Here is an 11,523-nt window from a genome sequence, read left to right on the forward strand (position 1 = left end):
ATTTCCATCTAAACAATATTGTCTTCCAATCTATGACACATGATGTCTTTCTATTCATTTAGGTTTTCTTTTTTTTTTTTTTTTTACAATTTATTTTTTTATTTTTATTTTTTGAGATTTTTTTGGGGGAGGGAGGTAAGTAGGTTTGTTTGTTTGTTTGTTTATTTGTTTATTTACAGAAGAGGTACTGGGAAATGAACCCAGGACCTTGTGCATGCTATGCAAGCGCTCTACCACTTGAGCTATACCCTCCCTCTCATTTAGGTTTTCTTTAATTTCCTTAAGGAGTGTTTTATAGTTTTCAGTGTGTAAGTCTTATACCTCCTTGGTTAAATTTATTCCTAAGTATTTTCATCTTTTTGATGCTATTGAAAATTAGATTGTTTTCTTAATTTTATTTTTTTATTGCTAATTCCTAATGTATAGAAATGCAAACTATTTTTGCATCTTGATCTTGTATAACCTGCAACTTGTCTGATTCATCCATTGGACTTAATAGTTGTTTTGTGTATTCTTTAGGATTTTTTCTGTATATATGTCATCTGTGAATAGAGATATAGTTCTACTTCTTCCTTTCCAATTTGGATGCTTTGAATTTCTTTTTCTTGCATGATATGTTCTAGGAAGTGAAAGAAAATAAAAGGAACTGTCATATAGATCCCAAGGAGAAAGAGTGGCAAGAATAGTCAGGGACTAGATTATGCAGTTATGTGAAATAATGTGAGGACCTGTTGCCATGCTAGGGACTTTGAATTTCATCCTATGAAACATAAAAAGCCATTGAAGGAGAATTGCACAACCAGCAATTCATGTTAGAAGGATCACTCTGTCTATGGAGAATGGGTTAGAAGGGAAGAAGACTAGAAGCAGGGAGATGAGCTAGGAGAGTATTGAAATAATATAGGAAAGTGGTGGCCTAGAATAAAGTAGTCACTGTCAGGATGTAGAAAAGAGGACAGAACCATGAGATAGTTAAGAAATATAATTAACAAGACTTAGTGATGGCTTGACTGTGATTGATGAGGAAGAGAGATGTGTCAAAGAAAACTTCCAAGTTTCTGGCTTGAACAAGTAGGTAAATAGTGATACCATTTTACTGAAATGGGGAAACTGAAGAATATGAATGTTTATGGGAAGAATATGAGTTCAGGTAGGATAGGAAGAGTATAAGATGCCTGTGAGTTATCCAAAGGGAGATGTTAGAGAGAGTTGATCATATAAATCTGGAGATCAAAAGAGGTCAAGGTCAGTGGCAAGATTTGGAAGTTGTCAACATGTAGATAATATTTAAAAATATGTGGTTGAATGATATCATCTAGGGAGAGAATGTAAATAGAAGAGGGCAGGGGATTGAGCTATGGTTCTCCAAAATTTATACATCAGGAAGTGAAGTAAAGGCCATCAAAGAAGATTGAAAATACTAGAGATAAAGGAGAAATATAAAACTAGTGAAGAATAGTATGATAGTCTAAACATTTGAGGATGGTGGCCAAGGGATAAGTATTTCAAGAGGGAGTAATAACATTAACTGATGCTGCTGAGAAGGATGAAAAATGAGTAGTGTGGTTAATGGCATGATAGTCATGGATTCCCTGAGTTTAGTCAGAATGCACTGGACTGGAGAGTGAGAGAGACATGAAGAAATGGAAACATTCTGGAAAACTTGTTCAAGATATTTGGCAGAAAAGAGGAAATGAATGGAGAGACTAATTGGTGGCACATGTAGGGTCAAGTGAGATTGGGTTTCTTTTTATTTTTAAGATGGAAAAGTCTTTGAGATGTTTACATACTGACAAGGAAGGACAAATAGAAAAGGAAGGTAGGAGAAAGGAGATAATCAATATGGTGGGGGTCCCCTAAAAGGGGGCAGGATTAGTCTTAAAGAGGAGGGGGACATCTTTTTCATTGTAACATGGATGAAGAAACAAAAGTATCAGTGTGAATTCAAACAAGTTTCTAGATTTCATAGTATAAAGGTGTGGCTATTTTGTTCTGGCGCTTTCATATTTGGAATAGGAGGAAATGAGACCATTTGTCGAAAGGGAAAACTTAAGGTATGAGAGCTTAGAGGTTTAAGGAGAGTGGAGAAAATAATTTTGAAAAATGGGAGATCCAGCTAAGTAAGTAACTTAGAATTACCAGGCAGTGTTGAGAGCAGGTTGGTGGTTTTCTAACACTGCTTAGCAGACTGAGTGCAGATGTGGAGAAGGGAGGTGGTTAACTTATCCAGGGTTTTGCCAAGCGGGTGTGATAGACGTTCAGTGGATCCAGAGAGCTAGAGGATGGGTCACTGAATCTATGCTTGATGCAGAGAGACGTGAAGGCAGGCAGAGGCTATGGAGAGGGTAAAAATAGAGGGTTCAGTGGACAGTTGGTCCCAATGAGGTTGAAGAACTTCATTTTACTGAGAATGATCACATGTGTACAGCAGAAGGATAGGAATTTGTGGTAAGAGAGTGGGTTCAGAAATTGTAATTTTAGAGAACAAGCAGTTTCTGATACTGACATATCAGGCGTGTGGCTGTGAAAGTAGATGGCTGAAGTATAAGTGGAGGAGGAGAAGATAATTGGAAATAGAACTGAAGGGTCACGATGTTAGTTAGATCATTCATAGAGCCATGGATGTCACCCAAGGTAATGGCAGGAGTTGGTGTGTAGAGAAAGTTGAGAACCTGAAGTTTTTAAAAAAATTTTTAATAATTTTGTTCTCTTTTTTTAATGAGGGGAAGGTAATTGAGTTTATTTATTTATATTTGGAGGAGGTACTGAAGATTGAACCCAGGGCCTCGTGCATGCTAAGCATGCCCTCTACAGCTTAAGCTATACCCTTTCCCCAAGAATCTAAAGTTTTAAATAAATGACAGAGGATGGAGATGGTGGTGGAGGAGTGGTGATAAAGTGACTGGGAAGTTGGTGTATGGTAAGAATGGTTAGAAGGCTATTGAGCTGAATGGTATGAGCTTTAAAGTAGCAGGGCTTATCTGGAAACTGGAGCCAGACTGCTGATTCCGCCATGGGGTGACGTTTGTCAAGTTACTTAACCTCTGTGCCTCAGTTTTTATCTGTAAAGTGGGTATAATAATAGTACCTACCTCATAGGCTTGTTAAGAAGATCAAATAAGTTAATAGCTGAAGAATATTTAGAACAGCACCTGGTCCATAGTAATGCTATTGTACTGTCCTTCTTTACAGAAGGCTAGGTGCCCATCTCTGATTATATTCAGAAGTAAGATCTCAATCAAGTATAGACATCCCATTTGTTGGCTTGAGGGTTTTTTTTCCTGTCATTTGTGGCTTATTTTCACCAGGGCTATACTGAGTATATCTGCAGTGAGGTTCTTAGACTCACCCAGGTCATCAGCATGGAAGCCATGCCTTCTGAATCCCAATTTGTTGAGAAAGAGACTTATGGGAAACATATAAACTGTATCCTCAAAGGCTGTATCAGTAATGATGACATTAGACTTCTTATAAGCAGAGTGACCTGGAGGAGCTTCATCAACACTTTTAGAGTCACTTTAAACAATGTGGTGTAACCACTCCCAGTAGCCGTTTCCCTGTTTGGAAACCACAGCCAACCCCACAGTATGAGAACCTTGCATTGCATAGCAAAGAAAGGATGTTGAATAGGGAGGTTAACAGGGTGGATGATTTCTGCGTGTTTTCTGTTTTCCCTCTTTTTCCCAATAAGTGCCTAGTGCTGAAAATGCACTTTTTATACCCCCCTCTATCAAAATGTATTCTTTGGAAAAGATCTGATAAAATGATTATTAGTACTTATGGCCCATCCTAGAGACACATTTTTAACAATGTTCAATGCCTTAAGCCAAAAGTGGAAAAGTAGAATTTTAGGTATTAGTGAGCTGGGAAGGACCAGGAACCTTCTCTTCAATCTGGCCTTGACCATTGGCCTCTTTTTTGAGCCATACACTGTGCTAGAGCCTAGATCTGAATAAGACAATTTCTGGTTTCAAGAAGCTTATCTATAGGTGGGAAATAGACACTGTAAAACATAATTACAACATGATTACTGCTGTATCAGTGGTGTGGGCAAAATGGGAATCGAGAAAGGGTGACAAATTCCTAACTCTGTCTGTGGGACTCAGGGAAGACTTCATTGGAAGAGGTGATATTTTAACTCGGACTTGAAGGATGAATGAGTGTGCTGGAGAAAGGATATAGGGAAGATATTCTATGCAGAGAGAACAACATGTGCAAAAATATGGATCCAGAAAAGGATTTACTAAGAGCATATTTTCTAGTGGTGTGGGAACTCTACCACAGCTAAAGCATAGAAGGTGTGTGGGGAAGGTGTGGCAGGAGATGAAGTGGAAGAGGGTGTGTGTTAGATTGCCAAGGAAGTTTTATACTGTACTAAGGAGTTTGGCACTGGAGAATCAACAGAGGTTTTTAGAAGCAAAGTGGATATGTGATCAAATATGTTTGTTTTTATTTCTCAGAGAATGGGATTGGTAGCTTTATGGAGGATGAGGGAGAGACTAAAGGGACGTGGAGCTAAGAAGCTGTTGGAATAGTCCAAGAAACACAATGAGCATGTGAACTAAAGCAGTGTCTGTGATAGAGAGGATTGAAGAGACAGTTTTGAAATAAGGTTCATAGGGTTTGGTAACTAATTAGAAATACAGAGTGAGGCGGAAAGAAGAGTGAAGAATTATAGGAAGGCTGATTGTGTAGATAGTAACCAAAATGAGGTAAACTGGAAGAAGCAGGCTTAAGAGGAATAAACTTAATTCAATTTTGAGGTGGCTGTGGGACAATCAGGTAAGTAGTCAGAAATACAGCTCTGGGCTCCAGGAAGAAAACAGTATCCTGTAAAACAAAAGTGAAATTTCCCAGAAAGATAAAGTATAGTGAAAATTGAAAATAGGCCACAGGAATTTAGCAATAAAAGAAACTTAGCAAGAATGGTTTTAGTGTTGTCGTGGGAACCGAAATAAGACTGCATTGATTTGAAGTTTAAATGAGAAAAGTTAGAAACAAAGAGTAAAAAATAGAATAAAATTAGTATCAAATGAACTAAACTAAAAAAGCAAGGCATGGAGTATTAATTAGGGGAAAAGGACATTATCCTTTATTGACAAAAGCTGCAATCTACAATAAACATATGAGTCATGAACTTTTATACACCAGTTAATGTAACATGGTGGTTTATAAAACAAAGTGTTACAAGGAGAAATTGACAAAAGTATAATCCTAATGGGATGCATTAACATACCTGTATTAGTTAGAGTTAGTTTTGGCTGCATGCAAGGAAAAACTTAGAATAACAAGGGCTTAAACTGGATAGAAGCTTGTTTATCCCTTATGGAAAAGAAATCTGGATGTAGATATTCCAGGGCTTATGTCTTGCTGTTCTCTCATCATTAGGGTATTTGCCTCATAGTCCAAAGTGGCTTCTTGATTCCAGCTATCTTATCTACATTCCATGTAGGAGAAAGGGAGAATAGGAGCTGCCCCCACCATTCAGATTTATCTCAGGTATATTATAGTAGCCAGAACTTAGATGAGTGCTGTGAGGGAGGCTGGAAAATGTGGTCTTCTCTTGAGTGGCAATATGCCCAACTAAAATTCAGGCAGGCCTCTGTTACAAGAAGGGGAGGAATGGATGTTGGGTTGGCAAGTAGCTGCCTCTGCTTTGTAATTGTCTCACTCTTTAACAGATCAAATAGGTGAAAAGGAAAGAGAACCAATAAATTAAATAATAGAATTAAAAAGGTTGACCCTATAAATAGATCTGTATCTACAATTTTGTGCCCTACACAGAGCACATGTTTTTACTACATGCTCATGAAACATTTACAAAAAATATTTTCATGTTGAAGACCACAAAGGAAACCTCAGTGTATTACCAAAAGCAAGAGTGGTTGAGGCCATAATCTCATATTATCTGATCACAACTCAATGTACCTAGATATTAAAAAGCAAAAATAAATAAATAAAATCAAACCAACAGATCATTAAAAAAGCACTTACTCTAATATATAACTTTGGAATCAAAGATTAAAATCAAAACTTCAATTATATATTAGTTATATAATAATGATGAATGTAACATACCAACAATTTAGAGAACACACCCAACCCTTTATTCAAAGGAAAATTCACATGATTTTTTGTCAAACAAGAAAGGAAAAAGATAAATCACGAAGCTAGAAAAGAAAAAAATAAAAGTAAGTTAGAAAAGTATGAGTAATTTATTATTATAGATGAAAGAAGAAACAAGACAGAAAACAGAAACCCAGGAAAACTGATAAGTAAATCTAAAAAGCCAGATTTTGAAATGACACATAAGTGACAAATCCCTGGCAAGAGTAATCAAGAATATAAAAGGGAAAAAAAGGAAAAAGAAAAAGAAAATACAATAGTAGAAATGCTATGTAGTGGGTTGAAGAGTGTCATTCCTCCAAAAAAAATTCACGTCCACTGGAACATCAGAATGTGACCTTACTGAAAATAGGGTCTTTGCAAATGTAATTAAGATGAAGTCATACTGGATTAGGACAAGCCCTAAATTCAATGACTGGTGGAACACACAGAAGAGGGGACACACTGACATACAGAGTGCCTGGTGAGCACACAGAAAAACACCGAGAGACACAGGGAAGAAGGCCATGTGAAGCTGGAGTTAAGCTGACATAAGCCAAGGAGTATCAGGAGCCCCTAGAAGCTGGAAGAGGCAGGGAAGGATTCTCCCCTTAGAAACTTTGGAGACAGTAGGACCCTCTAGACGCATTAATTTTTACAATCTGGCTTCCAAAACTATGAGAGAGTAAATTGCAATTGTTTTAAGTTACCGAGTTTGTGCTACTTTGTTATGTTAGCCCTAAGAAAATAATATGCATAGAAGCTTAAAACTTGAGAGCTAAGTAGATGATAGGGACTATTCTAAGTGTTTTACATTTTTACACAGGTTAACTAATTTCATCCATATGACACCTAGTGAGGTAGGTGCTGTTTTACAAATCAAAATACTGAGAGTTTAAGTAATTTACCCAAGTAAAGTATTCAAATCCAGATAGATTTCAGAACCTGTGGTCTAAGTCAGTACAGTTAACTTTCTTTCAGGCATAATATGGACATAGTAGGTTGAGCGAGAGAGAGGGAGGGCGAGGGAAAGGGAGAGAGAAATGAGAATTGTATATATATTTGAAATTTGAAGTGGGGGGTGGTAGAGTGCATGCCTAGCATGTACGAGGTCCTGGGTTCAATCCCCAGTATCCCCACTATAAGCAAACAGACAAACAAACGTGAGTACCTCCTCCCCACCAAAAAAAAAAAAAAAAAAAGATATATATCTGTATGTCTATATCTATATCTAAATTTGAAATCCTGGGAGAAATTACAAAAATTAACCCAAGAAGAGTGGAAAGTTAATATCCATGGAAAACATCATCAAATAACTATCAAGTTTTCCATGACAAACCAGATAACAAAGCAAATAAACAAAACCAAACAGAATTAATACCACATTGAGTTCCATAGGTGAGTTCTTTCAAACACTGAAGAAAGCATTTGTGGAAGGCAATTTGACCAAGTATTTTAAAAGTTTAAAAACATTTATAGGCTTTAAATGAGAAATTCTACTTCCAGTAATTTATGCCAAGGAAATAATAATATAAATCTACAATGTTTAATATATAGGTACATCAATTATAATCATAATATTGCTTGTCATTTGTAAACAACCTAAGTGTATAATAGTAGAGGATTAGCTATGCAAATTGTGGTTTATCTTTAAAATATAACACAATTATTAAGAATAATAATGTAGGGCTTATAGTTATGGACATGGAAATATGTCCTTTAAAAAAATTTCCCCAGCTGTATTGAGGTATGACTGACAAGTGAAAATTAAATATATTTAGGTTGTACAACATGATTTTTTTAATGTGTACAATGTGATGATTCAATATATAAACATTGTGAAATGATTACCACAATCAAGTTAATTAAAACTTTCATCATTTCATATACTACCATTTTTTTTTGTGTATGGAGAGAAAAATTTAAGATCTGCTCTCAGCAAATTTCAAGTATACAATACAATATTATTAACTGTAATCACCATGATGTACAGTAGACACCCAGAACTCGTTCATCTTATAACTGAACGTTTGTATCCTTTGACCAACATTAAAACCTACCCCCACCCCTCCCCAAAGCCCTTGGAAACCAGCATCCTATTCTCTGGTTTTATGAGTTTGACTTTTTTAGATTCCATATATAAGATCTACCGTCTATTTATCTTTCTGTGTCTGGCTTATTTTACTTGGTATAATGTCCTCCAGGCTCAACCGTGTTTTCCAAATGTCAGGATTTCCTTCTTTTTATGGCTGAATAATACTGCATTTGTGTATATGTATCATATTTTCTTTATTCATTCATCCTTTGGCAGATGTTTAAGATTTTCATATCATGGGTATTGTGAATGACACTACAATGAACATGAGAGTCAGATACCTCTTCAAGACAGTGATTTCATCTTCTTTGGATATGTACTCAGAAGTGGGATTGCTGGATCATATGGTAGTTCTATTTTTAAAATTTAAAGGAAACTCCGTACTGTTTTCTATGATTGTACCTATTTATAGACCCACCAAAAATGTACAAGGGCTCTCTTTTCTCCATACCTTCGCCAACATTTATTGCTTGTTTTTTGATGATAGACATCCTAACAGGTGTGAAGTGATATTTCATTGTGGCTTTGATTTGCATTTCCCTGATAATTAGTGATGTTTAGCACCATGTCAAATAGCTGTTGGCCATTTGTATGTCTTCTTTGGGAAATTGTCTATTGGAGTCATTTGCCCATGTTTAAATCAGGTTATTTGGTTTTTTTTCCCTATTAAACTGTATGAATTCCTTATATTTTGGATATTAAGCATTATTAGATATATGGTTTGCAAATATTTTCTCCCATTCTGTAGGCTTCCATTTCATTATTTATTGCTTCCTTGGTTGTACAGAAGCTTTTTAGTTTGATGTAATTCCACTCATTGATTTTTGCTTGTGTTGCCTGTGCTTTTGGTGTCATGTCCAAAAAATAATTGCCAAGAGCAGTGTCTAGGAGCTTTTCCCCTATATTTTCATTCTTCTAGGGATTTTATTGTTTCAGGTCTTACAGTTACAACTTTAATCCATGTGAAGTCAATTTTTGTGTATGGTGTAAGATGAGGTCACATTTCATTCTTTACATGTGGATATTCAGTTTTCCTGATACCATTTATTGAACAGACTATTATTTCCCCATTGTGTATTCTTGGCAGCCTTGTTAATGGTTAATTGATCATATATATGTGGGTTTATTTCTGAGGTCTCTATCCTATACCATTAGTCTGTGTCTGTTTTTATGGCAGTGCCATACTGTTTTGATGACTGTAGCTTTGAAATATAGTTTCAAATCAGTACATGTGATGCCTCCAGCTTTGTGCTTCTTTCTCAGGATTTCTTTGGCTGTTCCATATCTTTTGTGATTCTATAAGAATTTTATGATTGTGTTTTCTTTTTTGTGAAAAAATGCCATTGAAATTTTGATAAGGGATAGCACTGAATCTGTATATAGCTTAGGGTAGTATGAACATTTTCACAATGTTAATTCTTTCAATCCATGAACACAGGATATCCTTCCTTTTATTTGTGTCTTCTTGAACTTTTTTCATCACTGTATTATAGTTTTCAGTGTATAGTTCTTTCACTTCCTTGATTAAATTTATTCCTAAGTATTTTAATCTTTTTGATGCCACTATAGATGGAGTTGTTTTCTTCATTTATTTTTAGATAGTTTGTTAGTATATAGAACAACAACTAATTTTTGTATATTGATTTTGTATCCTGCAACATTACCAAATTCATTTATTACTTCTAACAGTTTTTTGATGGAGTCTTTAGATTTTCTATATTTAAGATCATGTTACTGCAAATTGAGACAATTAAACTTTTTTATTTTCTGATTTGGATGCCTTTTATTTCTTTTTCTTCCCTACTTGCTCTAGCTAGGACTTCCTAGCTCTGTATCTATGAATTCAACCAACCATGGATTGTATAGTACTATAGTACTTACTATTGAAAAATATTGAAGTGTAAGTGGATCTGCACAGTTCAAACTCACATTGTTCAAGGGTCAACTGTATATTCTTGAGAGAAGCTGGTTCCAGAACACTATTGTATTAATTATCTATTGCTGTATAATAAACTACACCAAAATTTAGCAGTTTCAAACAATAAGCATTATTATATCATATAGCTTTTGAGTGTCAGGAATCTAGGGGTGGCTCTCCTGGGTGGTTCTGAGTCAGAGTCCCTCAATCATTCACTAACAAGATGTTGGCCAGGGCTGTGGTCTTAACAAGGCTTGACTGGGGTTGAAGAATTCACTTCCAAATTTACTTACGTGGTTTTTGGCATGCCTCAGTGCTTCCCTGGGTGTTGGACAGAGAGGCCTCTTTTACTTACCGTATGAGCAAACTAGTAGTCTGCCTGAGTGTCATGATGACAGTTGACTTCTAAAACAAGTGATTCAGAAGAGAGTGGAAACAGAGACAAAGAAGGAGGCCACAGTCTTTTGTAACCTAATCTCAGAAATGTCATACCATCACTTCTGTCATCTGATATTTGTCACACAGACCAACTCTGTTAATGTGGGAGGGAACTACACAAGAATGTGAATACCAGGAGGTGGGAATCATTGGGGACCATCTTGGAGGCTGGCTCCAGCAACAAATATGCTCAACAAATATGCATATGTTTGTGTACAGGGAGATGCGGAGGAAAAATATAGACATCAAGGTACCAAGAATGTTCATCTCTGGGTGATACAATTATGGGTATTTTTAAAATATATTTTTGGTTTTTATCTGTTTTCCAATTTTTTATAGGGAACATAATTATTGATGTTTGATAAAATCAGACACCAATCAATATATTTTATTAAAGGAATGAATGGGAGTTGAGGTAATAAAGTATGTATAGACTATTCCTTCAACAAGTTTGGTTAATCAAAGTAAGGTAGAGCCGTAATAGTTTAGTTTTAGAATTAGGCATAATTGAGGAATATGGGTTATTTTTTTAAAACAGGAAATATGTTTTTAGACTGAGAAGAAGAAGCTGGAGGAGAGGTTAGGGTCAGAGGCACAGGAGAGAGAAGGGACTATTGATGGAGCTCTAGTGAATGTGGGAAGGAGTGCACTGGAGTGTAGAGATGGAGGTCATTGTCATAATCACAGTGAATGATAATGGAAGTATAGATATGTGAAGGAGTTTGCTTTGGACAAGATGCATTAGCTTTGGATAAGAAGAATTAACCTTGAATTGGAGTGGGGGAACATGGACTTTTGAAATATGAGAGGAGGAAAAGATGGGTGCCGTTATTAGAAATTAAAGTATTAAGACAGGAAATTCAGTGGAGTTCACACTTAATGGTACCTTTTATTTCTCTGATAAAGGCAGCAAGACATTCTGCTGAATTTGACTATGTTAGGGTAAAAGGCCTGGAGAGGGTTGTGC

The sequence above is a fragment of the Camelus bactrianus genome, chromosome X, assembly GCF_048773025.1.
Source record: "Camelus bactrianus isolate YW-2024 breed Bactrian camel chromosome X, ASM4877302v1, whole genome shotgun sequence".
NCBI lineage: Eukaryota > Metazoa > Chordata > Mammalia > Artiodactyla > Camelidae > Camelus > Camelus bactrianus.